The sequence below is a fragment of the Maniola jurtina genome, chromosome 14 (genome assembly GCF_905333055.1).
Source record: "Maniola jurtina chromosome 14, ilManJurt1.1, whole genome shotgun sequence".
Classification (NCBI taxonomy): domain Eukaryota; kingdom Metazoa; phylum Arthropoda; class Insecta; order Lepidoptera; family Nymphalidae; genus Maniola; species Maniola jurtina.
Window position 1 is genome coordinate 8,834,383 of NC_060042.1, and position 19,636 is coordinate 8,854,018.

Genomic DNA, 19,636 nt, shown 5'->3' on the forward strand with positions numbered 1-19,636 from the left:
ATCTCGAAGCCGGGCACATGATAATTTTTCAGCCCTATACGTACAAAACTGCTCCAAGAGTACGTTTAGCACACCAGACAGTTTTAGCATCGGCGATCAGTGATTGTTGTAGGTATCGCGACTAAAAGCTCGTTCACACAGGCTGCGTAAGCATTGCGTAAGCGTAGACGTAGCGCGTACTATTGCGTTGTAATGGATTCGCTAATTCTGTGTCTAATGCATAATGATAGCAACCGAGCGAGACATTTATTTTAATCCATCGACAGATTTCTACAAAAAATATTTTAATTTCACTCAGTGAAGCAGCAATGCAGAACCAACCAACGTCAAATGAGCTAGTGGTATGATTTAAACGGAGTTAGCGAATCACCTGTCAGGTCCAAAATAAGTTAATAATTGTTTTTTGTATGTCTGCAAACCTGAATAAAATATCTTACAAAAACACTTAGCAAACATTCCGACGGAACCTTGTAACTAAGTAAAAAAACTCTTGAAACTTGGAAAGGCGGTAATGTAAATTTAATCACGTGCAACTATCTAAAGATGCTTTCTGACTCACTTTTTATTCGAATAGCTTTTGAATTCGACCAAAACTCCCACAAAGTACTTTTATCTTCGCTTTGGTAAGCGTTCCTTTGAAGTTTTATGGCGAATTCAGAGGCTACTTCTGATACCAACTCGATTGTCTTTTGAAAATTTCCTTTATAACATACAACTTTAAAGATATGTTCGAAAATTTTGATAGGCTTCAAGTTTGTACTCAGAGAGACTCGTGCAGTCAGTGGCTCAGGTGTGGTACCTACTTGTAAAGTATTTCGACTTTTAGGTTAACTATTAGAAACATATTATTATGTTATTATTATCAGCTCTATAATTATAAATTCGGCAGCTTCACGTAACCTCAATTTTGCACTAATGAAACCTTTACAAAGTAAAAACAGGTTAATTTTTTTTCTAGCTATTTATGTATCGAACCGCGTTCGCATCGTCACATAACTTGTAAAGGAGAATTATACCCGTATTCACAATCATTACTATGAGGTCTCACAGTGCGCTCGAACGCACAGTAAAGGTTTCACCAATCAGATGACCGTGTCACGTTAATTTACAATGATATTGGTGGAACCTACACTATGCGTTCGAGGCTTCGAGCGCACTGGAGACCTCATAGTAGGTACTTAATGATTGTGAATACGGCCCTTAGTTTGACAATTTGCAGCATTTGATTGAAATCTATCGATGAATTTAACTTGATTTTCTGCAGTGCGAAGGCAGAGAGAAAGACACAGCTTGTGGAATTAACCATAATATCAAACATCCTATCAAACATTCACGTATTTAATGTTTCCCGGCGCAAACTCAGGATAACAATATCATATTTTTTCGGACTTAAAAATTGCACTAGGGCCTCTGATGTCCTTATTGAAGATGTGAATCTTACTTTTTTTGCCAGAGACCTGTTTTGGTAATGAACTGCGCAAATGTGTCGAGACTCGAGATGCATTTTAAGCTTTCCAAAGAGAATACTGCACTGCAGGGTCACAGTGTAGCAAATTAAAGCAAAACTTACAATCTAAATATTAAGTGTTTAATTGTCAGTATCATACGTTGTTATATTATTTTATGCTACAATGTTAGACTTTTCAATGTTAGACTAGGTATTTCGTTACTTCTCTTATTAATGGAATATTGTGTAAGATGCGGCTATCCTTTGGAGTTTATAGCATTTAGTAACTATAACCTGTAGCATACCCAGTATGACGCTGCATAGAGAATCCTTTAGATACTTAGTTAATCCATTATTCAAGAATATATAATTTAATTCAGTTTCATAAAATAATCCAACCATACATCAATTTCAAGACCCTCTAGTTTTTATTTAACTTACTTATTTACATTGCTTTTTAGTGAATCTTTTTATATAATTTATTTTCATAATAAATGGAAACACTATTTACATAATTGTATACAACATATTTTTGGCAAGAAAAGCGGGAAATTTAATAGACAAGAAGGCAAAAATATGTTTCTAAATGGATTTCTCATTCTTTTTACTTAATAGAATCATTTATCTTACAGAATATATAATGTTACAGAATATTAACTATTCACAAATTAAAAAAAAATGTGTTTCAATTGAATAACGTGGGTAAAGAGATCATGCAGTGGTATCTCGGACTATAAAACTACTGCTAGTATTTTCTAGACTGTGACGTGATAAAGCGATTCGCCTCGCTTTATCACAACTGGAGAGAGCGAGATCTTTGCGAGTTTTGCCCTGCAATTTGTGCAAAGTGAGCACTTTCCACCGCTTCTATTTATTTCTAAGAGAAATGCTCGGATGCAACCCTGAACGCTATATTTTAAGCGAGATTAAACGTCAACATAGTTGCAAAGCAATGACCTCTTGATACTTTTGAAATTATCTTATCGAGTCTCATATCTTTTTGATAGTTCTAGTCTCAGCTAGAATATATAAATTGCTATTTTAAAGCATAAAAATAAAGTAAAAGGTCCGAGCTGAACTAAAAAGCTTTGCCAGTGATATATTTTGTGCTTTGACTTTTTATTAGAGGTTCTATAAAGATATATATCTTATGTTTTATATTTAAGTAAATATCGAAGTCTTCGTGATTTTTTTATTTACGATTTCACTTTTTGCTTGAATTTGCACGAATAGCCCTGAAAATAAATATTTATACCTATAATATCAATAGTAAACTATTTCATTAAACGTAAATATGTTATGGATATTATAATCTTTCCCGTAATATGTTTTGTAGATGGTAGAGAAAGATGCATTAAAATCCGTTTAGTCACTTAGAAGTGTTAAGTGAATTTACAAACAAAAATTTAGAAAAGTAGTAATTGTTATTTACTTTAAAACTTTTAAATAAATACATACCCATACAAAATGCAGTACCCACTACCCACATATTAATAACTAGCTGTGCCCGCGACTTCGTTCGCGTGGAATAGTGACTTTTCGGGCAGCATATTTTGAATTACATATACCGTCGTTTGGTTTATATAGCCACGGACGCTCAGGCGCGAGGCGTGTAGTAAGTACTCTGTACGTTAAAAATATTCACCGTGATTCTTTAAATTGACATAACTTTTTTATTTATGAACCGATTGACATGAAATAAACACTAAATGTTAAGTGAAGCTTACTACAATATATTAGTAAAAACCGTATCTAAATCGAATAAGCCGTTTCTGATATTAGTGTGCACAAACACACAGATAAACAGACAAAAAAAATAATTAATTACAATTTCGGGTTCGGCATCGATATAATAACAACCCCTGCTACTTTTTTTTTATATATTTCCATTGTACAGACACCACTTTTCTACAATTTTATTATATGTATAGATATAATCAATGAAAGTAATATAAACAATTAATTTTTGGAACTAATCCTAACCAAAATAAAATACGGTTAAAATTTGACATAGTTTTTTGCAATTTCGAGCTAAAACCGCCTCTGTAAAGAACACTCACCATTTTTCAGTTTTATTTTTTGCAAAAGCTTTAACAGAGCTGCGAGTTCAATTAAAACTTCTCTTTTTAATCCTTGCTCCTAATAAAGAGAGTTGATTGTGCAGTTTTCATATTTTTGATACGCAAAACTTGTAGCAACAAGGCGGATTACAATGGTTGTTTTTAGTGTAGCTCTTAAAAATCTGTCTATTTACCTAAATCTTTAATTTCTAAGTAGGTAACTTAAGTCCATAAAGTGTAATTCAGTAAATTATGGTAAAGTAAGTTTAATATGATGTATAGAAGGTATATGTAAGTACCTAAGTAAGTAAGTCTGTAAGTAAGTAAATAAATAAATATGTAAACTTGCTTGTGATTATTTGGTGATGAAATGATATTTTTCTTCCAATTAATCGTAAAACTTGTATAACCTCTGTGCTCCGCATGACGGAATTTCCTCACAAAAAAAAGGCGTGAGTACGACTGCCTAGTTGGTCTAATGGTTAACTTATTCGGCACCAAGGTTCAATGTCCCATGGTCCATGACTTGACTTGAGTCCATGGACTCAAGTTGGGTCATCCAAATAAAAGTTAATAATATTAAATACTTTTCAAATAGACGTGCAGTTATCCCATCCTTCCAAAATTCCCCGTTTAATTTGCAATAACCGCCACCGCGCCGGTCTAGCATTCCATGTTGGGCGTCCTTCCTTCGGCCGTTCAAGAGGAAATGGATCCAATTCATCACGTCATCTCCGGTACCCACCTCACCATTTAGGCTTAGGTGGAGCCCAAAGTTATTTGTTGTTATCCATTAAGGGGATATGATACGTCAAAAACTTTTTTGTTTTTAAGGACCCATAGAAAAATGTTTGAACTTTTGGAAGCTCCTTATTTGAAAACTGTAAGTAGTACAATAACTTTGATACTTCAATAATATTGTGCTTTCTGGATCTGTAACCTAAATCCATACTAACGTTATTAACGCGAAAATGTCTGTCTGTCTGTTTTGTCCGTTTAATCGATTTTGACTCAATTTAGTACAGTATTAGCTTGCACGTCAGGGATGGGTGTAGGCTGTTTGTGTTCCGAAAAATTAAATATTTCCCACGGGATTTTTAAATGAGATAGACAAAATAAGCGCTGAATCACATATATCTACTTTATATATTACTATATTAAAAATTAAATTGTTGTATTTCTCTCTAACAATATTCATCATAAACAGATCAATAAGGCTACCCGAAGTATGCATCTTATAACAATCATTTCATCTGACTTTAAAAATCAGAGAGTCTTGTAAGTTTTTTTTAAGAAATAAATAGGAGCGGCGGAAAATGTTCATTCATACAAATTGTATAGCAAAACTTGTGAAGATTTCGCTCTCTACAGTTTTGATAAAGACATTCGCCATTGCCACAGTGTAAAGAAATATATATGTACAGTTTAATAAGTATTACAGCAATTTTGACAAGTTTTTATCTCTCGTGCGATGGGTCAAATGATGATACTATTTTATCTTACTATTTCCGGATCAGGCTTAGGATCTGGTCTGTTACCTGTCTTTCATAATTTTAGGTCAACGGGAAGGTTTCTTGACAGATAGACCGACAGACAACGAAGTGATCCTATAATGGTTCCTTATAATTCCTATAAGGCATCCTATAAGGGTTCCTTTTTCCTTTTGAGATTCGAAACCCTAAAAACATAAAACATATGACAAAAATCCAATAGCATAGCATAAAACTATTGCAGCGAAACGATCACAGAGCACAAATCAAGCGAATAAAGAAAAAAGAAGTAAGTGAAATCGGCAATACGATCAACGACGTGAACTTGATTGTGAAATATGTGTTATTTCTGATGAAATATGTATTCAGCTTCTGTCACATTTTCCTTATGAGGCGAGAATGTGTGTATTCAAGACGAATGGTAACTTTTATTGTATATCCCCTCTGATATAGTTACTCGTAGTTTATAACATTCGAGCGATATTTTTCTACTGAAATTATATGTGATTCTACTACCTACTATATTAATCCGTATAGTAGGTACACCCAAAGATTCAAGATATATCAAAAGTGTGTGTTTCTTGTTATGTGTTGGAATACTCAACCGATTTCTTGAAAAATTGGTAGGTACAAAGTCGCCTATAGAAGATCTTTTTCATTTATGAAATACTGAGGATTTCTACAGGATTTTTTAAATCCTTTATCCAGATGGAACAAGAAACCGACTATTTAAATATGGGTTTTGACGCTGTCACATAAACTACGGATTATTTTGTGAATATTTTTATTTTGGTTTACTGTTTTACGGTTATGTATTGCTACGCTATGTCCTTTCTTCTCTTATGTAGTATTCACGTTGAACGATTCAAAATGCGTTGCGAGACAATTGTTCCCTTTACCTATTATAATTTAAAAAAAACTTTCATAAACGAAAATTCAACAAGTTTAAATTTTATATAACTGATGGTAAATATACTCTATAAAGTGAAATAAACTGAAAATTTAATAAATAGATCATGCTATCTATTTGATTTTCCGGGATGAAAAGTAAGTTATATCCGTCCCCGGAAAGCAAGGTATTTCTACATTAGACGTCAAAATTGGTTTAACGGATAGGCCGTGAAAAGGTAACAGACAGACCGAAAAACGGACATTTACAGTCTGCAACAGTATGAACCTGCAGAACCATTAGCAGAACCTATAATCTAATGAACGCCAAAGTTTCAGTAAGGTTCCTAGTTTTACAATGCTCTAATGAGTAGCGAGATTGTTCCTGAATTTTCCGATATCAGGTCATAAAACACTGGCGCAGTCCTATCATAGAGCAAGAAACGCCAGAATTAAAAATTATTACGTAAATTTTTCCAATTCCCAATAATATTCGTAGTCATAAAGCAGTAATAATTTTGGATTTCAGGAATTGCAACTGTAAAAGTTACAATATTAATTTTTCCGATGTGCAACGCCGTGGTAAGTACCTACCAAGATTTCTCTCGGGCTTTACCAATATCGGATCGTAAATTTAATGTCACCACTTTCTTATTTCACGGACGACGATGGGAATTGTAAAAATGATTACGTGAATAGCTGTTCTGGCATTCTATTCATTCGTCAATGAAATCTTGAATATTGAGAAATACGTCATGTAGGTATATGTTATCTGACTGTAAAAGCCCGGATAACGGAAACCCCTAGGATTTACTAAGTTTAAATTGTAACAAGAGTTAATTAAAAATTCATAACACCCCCGACAAGTGAAGGTTAAACTAGAAAAGAGCCGATAACTTTCAAACGGCTGAACCGATTTTCTTGGCTATATAGCTAAGAACACTCTCGATCAAGCCACCTTTCAAACAAAAAAAAACTAAATTAAAATCGGTTAGGAGCTACGATGCCACAGACACAGATATACAAGTCAAACTTATAACACCCCTCTTTTTGGGTCGGGGGTAAAAAAATTATTGCGTGAAAGTTCCCGCTGGCTGACACTAAAGTTTGTTCACAAATTCAGATCCAAAAGTACACAGATTGTATCGATATCGTATCAGAAAATATACAATCTCTTCTTGTATTTTTTCTTCGATATCAATCAAAGTTTACCTTTTCTATACTACTTCCCTCTCTAATTCTTTTCTTTATTATTTTCTATATACTAAAACATATTTCAATTCTCAAAGGAAGATAACTATATCAAAAGGGGTATCACATTTTAAAACAGACTTTTATTTATTTTTAAGCATAACAGTTTTTGATTTATCGTGCAAAATACCCAAATACGGAACCCTCGGTGCACAAGTCTGTCTCGCACTTGGCCGGTTTTTATTCTACAGTCACTCTTGACCCACAATTTTGTGCAAACACAATCTTCTTTAGAACAAAAGCAACCGCGGTAGCACAAAAGAATAGAAAGCCGTTTATGAGTGCTGCGCGTATGAGCTATGGAAAAAGAGCAATCTATCAGGATTACGTATTCATCCACATCCGAACATCACACGCGCGATTAACATCGCGTTCCATGCGATCCGTCAAATGCTGGATCAGAGAGACAATAACCATTGTATCGGTTGAGCTTGTATGAAGCCGTATAACATGATGAAGTGCTTGATTGAATCTATTGCGTGCGTCCGATATTCATAATTCTAATGTTCACCCTCTTTAACATCTATTGTATGAGAATGGGCGCTTTTACCAGTTCCACTCTCTAAAACGCTAATAGAGATTGCATACTAAGAGAGGAACTTTGCGGGTTAACTCGCAAGTGAGAAAAAATCGTGAGACGTACGATACACTTATTAATAAAAATGCGAGCGAAATTTTAAGAGGAGTTTCCCTAGCGCATTCCCTAGCGCTTACCACACAAACGCAGGTAGTTTGATACTCATTAATCAAATTGAATTACATTTACAGGTACATTATTTTCAGATACTTACGTTCTAGAAAAAAAATATCTGTGTCTATAAAAACCTGTAGTTTCAAAGTAACACGAGCTCGAAAATTTTATGTAAATCTTACAAACTTTCATTGAGTTCGAATAGGAGGGTCAAACGTGAACCAAATGACATTTGTTTGAAGCGCGCTACGAATAAACTCCTCATAATCAGATCGAATGTCCATCACATCAGCAGAAACTGACGCATATTTCAGCGCGCCCGATGCTGCTGACGTTACTCGAGTTTTGTGTACTGAAAATGTGCCTCTTGCGACTTTTATGAGTTTATTATTTTCTATCTCCTTTAATGGTGTATCTAGCACATTTTTGACCATTTCAAAAATCCCAAAGTAGGTCTCAAGAAAAATAGACCACTTAAAATGAATAACATTCGAAGTTGACCTAGTGTGACACCCCGTTTAGAGATGTTTATGTATGAAGTTTGTTCCGGAGTTCCAAGAGGACTTTATGCCGGCTTTGAGCGTTGGGAGTCGGGTTCCTCTGGGAAATCTAACACGCTTGGATCCGCAATGTAATCTGATGGACAATATACAGCCAGATTATTTGTCCTGACATTGTGAAAATGAAAAATGGTGATAACCTAGTGGTGAAGATCCCACCTATTTGGGGTCTGGGGCTTGATCCCGGGTACGCACTAACTTTTCGGAGATAATTGTGTGCATTTTATGCAATTAAATAGCAGTTGCTTTAAAGGAGAAGAAAAACATCGGAAGAAACATGCATACTTGAGAGATTCCCATAAAGTTCTACAAATGTAAATTAAAAATTTATAACACCCTCGACAAGTGAAGGTTACAGTAACTAGAAAAGAGCTGATAACTTTCAAGCGGCCGAATCGATTTTCTTGGATTATAGCTTAAAACACTCTCGATCAAGCCACTTTTCAAACAGAAAAAACTAAATTAGAATTGGTTCTTTAGTTTAGGAGATACGATGCCACAGACAGATACACAGGTACACACGTCAAACTTATAACACCCCTCTTTTTGGGTCGGGGGTTAAAAAGGTGGCACTAGGCTATCACATCTTTTTTGGATAGCATCTCTTTATACAAAAGAAACATTTTATTTAAATAAAACCAAACAAAGGGCTAAGTAACAACAGAACAGAAATAGGGCCAAGTAACGATATAAAGTTTCCTTAGAACGCCATTTCAGAATAACGTAGACTTAATACGTTTTCGAAGTGTGTACTTTCTCATTTTTGGGTCATTATTATGCAAAGCACAGTTCGAGCAGCCGTGGCAAGTTGCCAGCAACATAAGCGTGGATTTTGAGCTTAGTGCAGACGATGGAAAACTACAATTTAGTTGCTAGTGTTTGTTTTGTTAGCAATGATCGCACGGAGTGGAAGCACGTGCCGTCAGCTTTATTGATGCACTTAAAGCGTCCTATGAATTATTATCAAATCCTCATAAGAAAGTGCTTATTTTACGGAAACAATTTGTTACAGCTGCATATTTGTATCTCTAATAGGTTAAACGTTGAAGCTAATATCTGGGATAGTAATGTCACTAGTGTGGTTTAGTTGTAAACTGTCTGTCTGTCCATCCGATCCACGGCTTAGCTCACTATGGCCGTGGCTAGAACTACCCTGCCGGCAAAGTCGTGCTGCCAAGCGATTTTGCGTTCCGGTACAATGCCGTGTAGAAACTGATAAGGGGTGGGTTTAATAAAAACCTGTTTAAAAAAAAAGTTAGCCCGCTTCTATCTTAGCCTACATCATCACTTACCATCATTTCAAGGACTAACTTGTACGTAATGGAATAAAAAAATATTAATGCTAGTAGTAATTAGATTAGTACATTCGAAAGTATTTCCATAGTAACATTGAGTAGGTATACCTATAACAAATGCTTTAAATCAAATTGAAGGTACTAGGAAGTCTATAAACTTAAACGCTTAGCTAGAACTAATCAGTATTCCATTTAATAACTCTGAAACGATAGGAGCTAGATATGGAGATTAAAGCCAAATTCATTCCAACCATAAGGATAATTGCAGTTCATAAGTTATTCACGTGTCTAGGAAGTTAGCTGGGAGGATGTTCCAGCGTAGCATGTTAGCTTAAGCGCTATGTAAGTTTGATAGTTGCTTCATCATAATGCAGAATTATTATTATATTTTGTGATTATAATTCAAAGACATTTAAGCAATGTCGAGACCTCTTACAAGGTCGAATAAGTAGGTACTTCGGCAGCTATGAGGGAAACAAGCGACAAACACATATATCCATATGTCGATATATGTGTGTGGATACATATATACTGCTAAACACAATCACCATCATCATCAGCTATGGATGTTCATTGTTGAACGTAGTCTTTCCTAGTGAGCATCACCATACTCTGCCATCACCCTTCTCACTCAATCACTTTTTATATCACCAGCCCATCAGGATTCCTTACACGAAGCTTACTAGTACGTGGCCTCCACTCTAGAACTTTCCATCGCTTCTACGACAATCATGGCCTATTCACTGCCACTTTGGTTTCCTGATGATTTGGATTATATCAGGTATATTTGGTTCGGATCTAATTCAGGAAAATGCCTAACACAGCCTAGCCTAGCTTGTTGAGACTTTGATTTTATGGATCAGGCAGCTTGTAAATGTTCAAGTTTCAGCCCCACAACAGAATAGCGCACTGATTGAAGACTTTTGTCGACTACTAAACACAGTGATCACGTAAAAATGACATTCGTAATTTAATCGATTAATTTATCATACTTCGTCAACAAAGAAAATCTTAAATATTATGTACTAAGAGTAGTAAGTCATAATAAACCCCTAGGTATGCATGGATTTAATTTAAGGTTACGTACGCATGGATTTGAACTCTTATATAACTAAAATTAAAAATCTAGCCGTGAGTTTTGCACATTTTCCTGTCTGTATTTCACTGAATAAGTATCATAAAAAGTATTCGCAAATGAAACTTGAAACAGTTATTATTTCTAAATATGGCTTTGAGATGAGGGAAACCACGTTTCTGTATAGAGTGAAAACTCAAAGCGCAACTTCAGAGGAAATTAAAAAGGAAACTAAAAATAAGAAATGAGAAACATCATATTTGCTCAATTTTCAATACCTTTCTTGAAGAGCGGTTGATTAAAACATTCAGTAAATTGGAATGGTTTCTGTTATGATTTTTACGTTTTTTTTTTTATTTATTTATACAGCAAGGGAACTCCTTATGTATATCCACAGGGTACAAGTAGCCTTAGGCTGTAAAATCAAAAAGTGATAAGATTATTTAAAAAAAAAAGAAAAATATAAAAAAAAACTTATAATATTGGTTTCATCATCATCATCAACAAGAACAATAGCAGTCAATATGATGCGACTGTTGGACCTATACACGTCTTTGAAGTACTCGAGCACCAACGTTGCCTATCTTCAGCCTTTCACATCTTATCGATGCCAGCCACTTTTCAAATTCCAGATGTCATTGCTCCATCCGGCTTGAAAGCCCACACCGTTTGCTGACACGCGGTTTCCACTACCATCACTTTATGGTAACATCACTGGATCTTCTTGGTAGGAAAGGCATTCCGATACCAGTGGTAGATGCTCTTGACGATTCAAAAGTACAACTAAAAGTCTAATTGAATAAAAATATTTTGAATTTTGAATTTTTTTTGAATATGACTCCAGCGGCCGTCGGTGTTAGGACAACGTAACAAGCCTACTGCCACTTAGTCATAATCATAATCATTATAATCAACCAATTATTACCGGCTCACTACTGAGCATGACTCTCCTCTATTAATGAGAAGGGTTTGGCCATAGTGTACCACGCAGGTCAAATACGTCAAATACGGATTCACAACACAGACTTTAGAGAACATTATGGAGATCTCTCAGACATCCAGGTTTCCTCACGAGGTTTTCCTTCGCCGTTCAAGCGGGGGATATTTAATTGCTTAAAACGCACATAACTCTGAAATTATTTTTTTTCAATATCTAATTGGATAGGCAGTGCCACGTACACTAACAAGTTACAGGTTCGTGCTCGGGATCGAACCCCAGACCTTTCTATAAGAGGCCGAGGTCTTAACCACTACGCTTTCTCCGCTTTTATCCGCTTGATCAGCATCGTAGCGAATCGGTAAAAAAAAGTGAGTTATCAGCTGAATAGTTTCTAAGGCAAGCAATACTGTGAACAATTGCTGGAAAATAAAACGCGACCATGACGCCAGGGGGCTCGTTTACCTCTCTAATTACCTTATTTACCTCTATCCTTTCTCTAAGGTCCCATTTTCTGACCCTTTGTTATGTTTGTTTTATATGCGTCGTTAACTATGTAATTAATAGCACTTGTATAATTACTGAAAACTAGCGATTTTGTGGCCAATTCTGTTGTAAGTACACAATCTCTAAACTAAAATGTCTAATAGCTTGTTCACACAGGCTGCGTAAGTGTAGACGTAGCGCGTACCATTGCGATGTAATGTATGGAACTGTATGAAACATGGCACACCGCTTGCGTAAAGCGTGGACGTATGCGTAACCCGGTATGTTAAGGGTTTACGCTCGTCAATACGCACGTTCACGTGTACGTGTTGGTGTGACTCAGCCTTTAATCTTATCTTATCCTATTTCACAGGGAGCATAGTATTATGAAAACGATAGCAATATAATATTTAGATCTGCCATTTTAGTTTAGAGATTGTGTGCAACATAACTTTCCATACTATCTTTTTAGGGTTCTGTAAGAAGGAGCTTGGATGAATTAAACACTTATCCAAGCCCAGGAGCAATCAGGGGCGGACTTTTTGACGACGCGACGTTTTTACGAAAAAAATATTAATTACGATATATACGATTATAAGTAGTTTTAACTGTTGACATTGTTTTATGATATGATTAAATACTTACTTACTTGAAATTATAAAAAAATACTTACTTTAAATATAGTTTTCTGGGAAGTAAAACATTTCTGAATAAACTTAGATCTGAATCGCGCGCGAGCAAAACCGAGAGCAAAAGCTAACAGATGGGTAAGAAAAGTTTATTATATTTCACAGTGAATTATTTTTAGATCAAGCTTTGTTGCTCTTTCTCGATCGTTTGTTTTGTGTTCTCCCATATCATGGTCCAAGATCCCAGTGCCGCCAGACATTACTAATTTTCCTAGAAACAAAATATTGTGTTGGATAAGGTAATACTATTGTGTGCTTTTAACGTACGCACATTTACTAGCTTGTTCCGACGCGCCGCGTCGGTCAATCTAAAGATAACATAACGGTTAAAGTTACGTAAGAACATTACTCGCTTTACTCAAAGTCTTAGTGCTGATTTTTATGTGGTATATTATTTGCTGAGTATCATAATATAACAATTTAGACTCAGACTATTATAAGTAAGATTGATTAGGTAAGTTTTTTTGTGAACTTTAAAGAGTCAGCCAAATCACCGCCGTGACGCAAAGCGTCTGGCAGTATTGAATATTAATTATTATTATCAACAATATTCTGCAAAAATATAGTATATAAAAATCAACACTCAGGCTTTAAGAACAGTAAATACCTACTATTTATACGTAGAGGTAGCTACATTTAGCACCTAACACATATAAATGAGCCGACGCCACAAGCTAAGTACCTACACACTAAGACAACTGTATCCCACACATTTTGTTTCTCAGAAAATAAATGATGTCTGGCGGTCCTGGGATGTTGCTCTGTTATGATTGTCCCGCTGCACTGGCTTGAGAGAATATTGGTTATCTGTCATACGGTAAAGTTTTACTGTACACTAGCTGTTTTCCGCAACTATGTTCGCGTGAATACATAGGAATTTCTCAAAATTCTTTCTTTCACCATCTAAAGAAAATACCTACAAAATTTATTGATTACGTAAGCTACTTATGTGAGTAAAACTTGCAGGTGTATTTGCAGCCTCACAGTATGTGTGGTGCATCAGGCGCATTTGTTCTGAAAATACATGCATGCATACAATATGAGACCCCAGCAGCAAGATTTGGTACTCATCGGGCGCTTTGTAGATAGGCTGATGATGACAAACTACAGAGGTTGACCTTGATGTTTACGCTTTTCTAAGATCCAGGTTGCCAAAATCAATTGTATTCAGAGTACTAAAAAATGCGCATCTTGCAGTTTATGCGGCTCTAAGACAGTGTGCGATATCTTTATCTTCCAATTGCTGGTGGCACGGTGCTGAAAAACGCTCTAAGAGCCATAAACATGTGAACAAAATGACAACAAGCACCGCAGGCTTACTCGATCGGGAAACAGCTTTGCCGTCCTTTTATTTATTCATTCCATTTGTGTCCCATGATTGTTCTACTGCACTGTGCGCCACAAGGCATATTGGATAGCTGTCAGACGTCGGGAGATTTCCATACCGATTGCACTTCTACTGCATACGGATTGGTATTATTTTCTTAAAATATTGACATTCAATTTTAACCTTTAACTCTGGACGAGAGAGTTTTTTAATAAAACTGTAGACTTGGGGTTCTATTCTACATTTATTTTGGTTCTTTCTTATAAAATTCTGTATTAAATGTTACTAAATGTACCTACCTACCAAACATTATTAGATATAGTTTTCCAAAACACTTAAAAAAGTATAAAATCCTGAAATAAATGTTTTTTTTTTAGTCACAGACTTTATAGCGATTGTTTTATTTTACACTGCTTTGCTTTTGTTTATTTCCCAACAAAGTTTAACAAAGCATTTAAACTGTTTCTTAAACATAGTTATTACTTAGTTCTATTTACCTACTTGTTATAATAAAAGCAAAAATAGCGAGAGGCGCGGGGAAGCACATGAAATTTTCACAAATCGGTAAGTAGGTAATACTTAGAGAAAAATCTGATATGTCCACAGGTTAGTGCCTTTCATCCTGTCTTTTATATTCAACGATATTAGGTTTTACCTAGCTATACTATAGAGAAACTAGCTGATGCCTGCGACTTCGTTCCCGTGGATAAAGGTTTTTAACTGACTGCAGCGAAGCCCAAACGAGGGTTACGTGTTTACCTGTATGTATGTATTGTCCGAGATAAAAAGTAGCCTATGTATTAATCCAGGATATAATCTATCTACTTTCCTTTCAGCCAAATCCGTCCAGTAGCTTTTGTGTGAAAGAGTAACAAACATCTATACATCCATACATACAAACATTCGCGTTTATAATATTAGTAGGTGAGTGTACTTTATGCTTTCAAAACTGATGCACAATATTCGAACAGCTTGCACTAATAATAAAGCGCGCGTTTTGATATTATAAGCAAATTGTGGCTCGAGGCTGTTCAGAGAACGTGAGATACTGCTGAGGTAATTATCTACCTGAGATACACTAACAGCATCAATAAAGACCTTCCAGGCATGGTTGTATCTAGATATTGAGTTGCAGGGGGCTTCAAACCTGGACAAATCTGGAATAGACAAACTGAAGAATTTAAGAACGTGTATATTTAAAAAAAGTTTGTATGTATGTATGGATATTTGTTACTCTTTCACGCAAAAACTACAAGACGGATTTGGCTGAAATTTAGAATAGAGATGGATTATACCCTGGATTAGCATACAGGCTACATTTATCTCAGAAAACCAATGACTTCCCACGGGATTTTCGTACACATATATCCACGGGAACGAAGTCGCGGGCATCAGCTAGTATCATCTAAATCATAATTATTAGGTACATTTTAACTATCTCATGTCTGCAAAAAATACAAGTGTAAATTAAAAAATTATAACACCCCCGACAAGTGAAAGTAACAGTAACTAGAAAAGAGCTGATAACTTTCAAACGGCTGAACCGATTTTCTTGGATTTTAACTAAGAACACTCTCGATCAAGCCACCTTTCAAACAAAAATAAAATAAAATCGGTTTATTAGTTATAAAGCTACGATGCCATAGACAGATATACAGATACACACGTCAAACTTATAACACCCCTCTTTTTGGGTCGGGCGTTAAAAGTAACTCGTTCCAGACGTCAACAAAAGTTAATTAACGCTTGATTCTGGAATTTAAACCACAACCTAAACTTTTCGGTTAAACTTTGTAGCCTTTTATAAAAGCTGCGAGTAAACTCCTAAAAGACATTTTCTTTAGATAACTCATTAAAAACTAATTTCAAAAACCCTTCTAGCGCTATGAGGAATAACATCATCAGATAGGGACCCTAAATTTTCAGTCTTCCTTCGTGTACCTACTTAGGTAGATTTATCTTTTGAAAAAAGACGCCTATGGAAAGTAGATTTTAACACTAACGTGCGTGGTGTACTCGTATTAAATACTAAGTACTAGTTCTTAAAACCAGGACTTCGCGTACTGTTATAAGTAGGGATATTTGAGATAATAAATAGTAAAAAGCCTTTTATTTCTTCTCTAATTTTACATAAATATAACTTAAGTACTAGGTGATTAAAGGTAATAAAGTAAGTATCTTAAAAGTAGGTAATATTTTAATTGAAGAACCCTTTTCAGGTCAAGGCCTCCTCCAGAGAAATCCATTTTGCTCTATCTTGGGCTTTGAGCATCCAGTTTGATCCCGCCACTTTTTTTAATGTCATCGTCCCAACGATATACGGCCTTCCTCCACCACGTGTGCCTTTTGGGCCTGGCCAGCTCGTTACTCTCTTTGTCCACCGGTTGTACGTGAGTCTAGAAATATGGCCGGCAAATTTGAGATATTATATAAAAAATCCAAGAAGGACCCTTATTTAGAAATTGACAACATAACACGTGATAACACTTTTTATCTTGGGAAAACAAAGCGTTCATAAGACACTGGATTAACCGGAACGGCCAATGCTAGTTAGCCAACTAGCTAGCTAATTAGTAAAGGTATACTAATTAATGTTTGTATTAGGTTAAGAAAACGAGGAAATCTTGCATTTATGTCACAGCCAACACGTGCCTAGTATAATTAAATTACGCACTCTATGCTGAACAAACGAAATAGAGTAGAGCGAGTCTTTTTTGATAAAAATTAAAATCAGCTTTTTATACTTTGACATAACTTTGAAATTGGTGTCATCATCTTTGTGTGCCTTCTTCGAAACCAAGTTTGGCGATCATCATCCAAAAAGCTTCTTTATTGTGACGTCCAACCATTTGCGTCTTTGGCGACCTGGAGTGCTCTTGCCTACAATTCTATCTTCAATTCTTGGGGCATAGAATTGGGCTCCTCTCTGTAAATGTCCAAGGAAAGCGAGCTTCCTTTGCATATAATTGCTATACTTGAACAAAACACAGAATACGCACGTTTTATTGAAAAGTAAAAAAGTATAAAGCTTACTATGAGTTGTTAAAGCCACATCTTGGCTCTGCCGGTGTGCGTTGTTCCTGGGAAGGAACCTAAGCTATGTACTTACCTAATTATTGTATTAAGGTTCAAATAAAATATTATCTAGGTTAGCAAGATGCCAAGAAGCGCAAGAAGCGCATTGTAAAGGAAATATGTAAATTGAACAATCAACTTCCTTTGTTAGGAAGCGCGGAGTAAAAAGAGAAGTTTTAATTGAACTTGCTCTTCTTATTTCTTCTTGTAAAAGCTTTTACGGCGAACGAAAGTAAAAGCACAATGTTCGGGTCAGTCTAGCTCCTATATTACCATAAATTATGTAAAGAGCCTAGTACACAATGACTCAATGCGTTTGGCCAATATTTTGGGCGGACTAGTAAAGAAACAATTGGCGTATAGTTTTTCCGCGTGCGATAAGCACTAAAAACCAATGCGCATGACCACCTTGCTGAGTATTGTGGTTTTCATGCAACATAATTGTTTGAAAGTAGCTAGATTAATACACAAAAAAACTTTTTTTTTAACCCTCGACCCAAAAAGAGGGGTCTTATAAGTTTGACGTGTGTATCTGTGTATCTGTCTGTGGCATCGTAGCTCCTAAACTAATGAACCGATTTTAATTTAATTTTTTTTTGTTTGAAAGGTGGCTTGATCAAGAGTGTTCTTAGTTATAATCAAAGAAAATCGGTTCAGCCGTTTGAAAGTTATCAGCTCTTTTCTAGTTTTCTTACAGAGATTTTTGTGTCGGGGGTTCCTAAATTTTAAGTTATGTCATTATGATTTGTGAGCGACGAAAAATGCTCGATTCACAGGAGATTAGAGATGCATCCCAAATTAATAATCCATAAAATATCGATGTGTGAATTTGTTGTAATGTAACTTTAACCGCCTGTCGTGTAACTGGGTCTGAGAGCACAATATAGCGCCAATAGTATTCAGGCAAGATGTAGTTACAGTGTTTGGCGGCGACAATGGAAGTGAAGTGAAAACGAATAATTGGCGACTACACACGTAGACCAATGGAATACACCACACAACATTCTCGACTAAACACATTTGCCCGCTCGCTCGCGCAAATATCACTCCGTACGTGCCCACGCCAAACAACACTAATTGCTTTAGACCCGACCATGTACGTCTACGTTGTAAAACTGGAACTGTCGCTTGCTTTGTTTTATTGACTGACTGTGCCCGGGAAATGTTTTTGCTATAGTATCCGAAATTCATTTTATTCTACGTGCACAAAAATACAACTAAATTGTGAAGAAAAAGGAAGGCTAAATAGTAATTATTTATATTCAAATATGACGATACCATCTAGTGGTGTTAATTCGGTTGCACATAATCTCTAAACTAAACAAACTAACGGTCGAAGTCAATACATTCAATCTATCTGTAAGTCGATAAGCGAGAAGTTAGCAATGTTGTTATTTGTCAAAAATTGTATAGTTGTTTTTTCTAATTAATAACAGTTGCTAAATCATTTATCAATAGATAACAGTTTAATTGATTAATTACTTACTATTGATTTTCATCGTAAATTGACAGGTCTAGAAGAATACAGTCTATTCACAGAGATTATCGTTATCGAGGTAGCACTACATTTAGATAGTTCAGTTTATAGATTGATACAACTGAATCAGAGTCAATATAACATTTTTTTAAATTTCTTTTAACTTAGTCTGTCTCGTTTAAAAGTCGCTGAGCAAAGTCAAAGTATGGTCTATAGATCTTAACTTCAATGTATGTAGATCAATTAACTAACTTAGGAAATAATGTTCTACCAACCCATTAACTATGGCGATAAGGTGCAAACCCGAGCTCGCCATCCATCTACAAAAGGGTCTAATAGTTCAAAGTAATGACACCTTCCAAGATGTCCCTCTAATTCTCTAGTATAGGGAAACGCCACTTTAGGTCCCTTAGGAACTGTGGCCTTAATTAATGAATGTATTGGTGGTACACAGCTTTCATATAAATAAAAGTCTATTAGTACCTAAAGTTACATTAATTACCTTATACACATCGACACTTGACAAACGTATATACTACAGGGTCACTAATTGGCGTACATTTTCCTAGTATGACCAGCGCTAGGTTGCCAATTTTTGTGGGATATTATGTTTTAAACATCAAAGGATAATAACACATTTCAAAAATAGCGGAGCATGGCTATCACTTGCCGAAATCATAGGCCATTGTGTACTAGAGCCATATGCTTTTTTATCGCTGACAAAGTCATCAAATTCATTCGTAAGTTTTGGAGATTAAAAATTGGTTTTGATCTCTAATATTACAAGTACGCTGGACCTGTTTTTGAAGCGGCTTGATTTTCGCCATTTTGGCGCTGATAGCAGCAAGCTACCAATTTACCGGCTAAGATATGAAAAAATCTCTACAG

At 35.6% G+C, this 19,636-nt stretch overlaps 1 long non-coding RNA gene across 1 annotated transcript; it reads right to left on the reverse strand.

Moving 5' to 3' along the window:
- Positions 1 to 287: 287 nt before the first annotated feature.
- Positions 288 to 19,209, reverse strand: LOC123871673. Its single transcript, XR_006797320.1, has 3 exons — positions 19,199 to 19,209; positions 17,680 to 17,683; positions 288 to 335 (listed from the first exon to the last, which is right to left on the reverse strand). It is a non-coding gene; the product is annotated as an uncharacterized LOC123871673 (long non-coding RNA).
- Between the last annotated feature and the right edge of the window lie 427 nt (positions 19,210 to 19,636).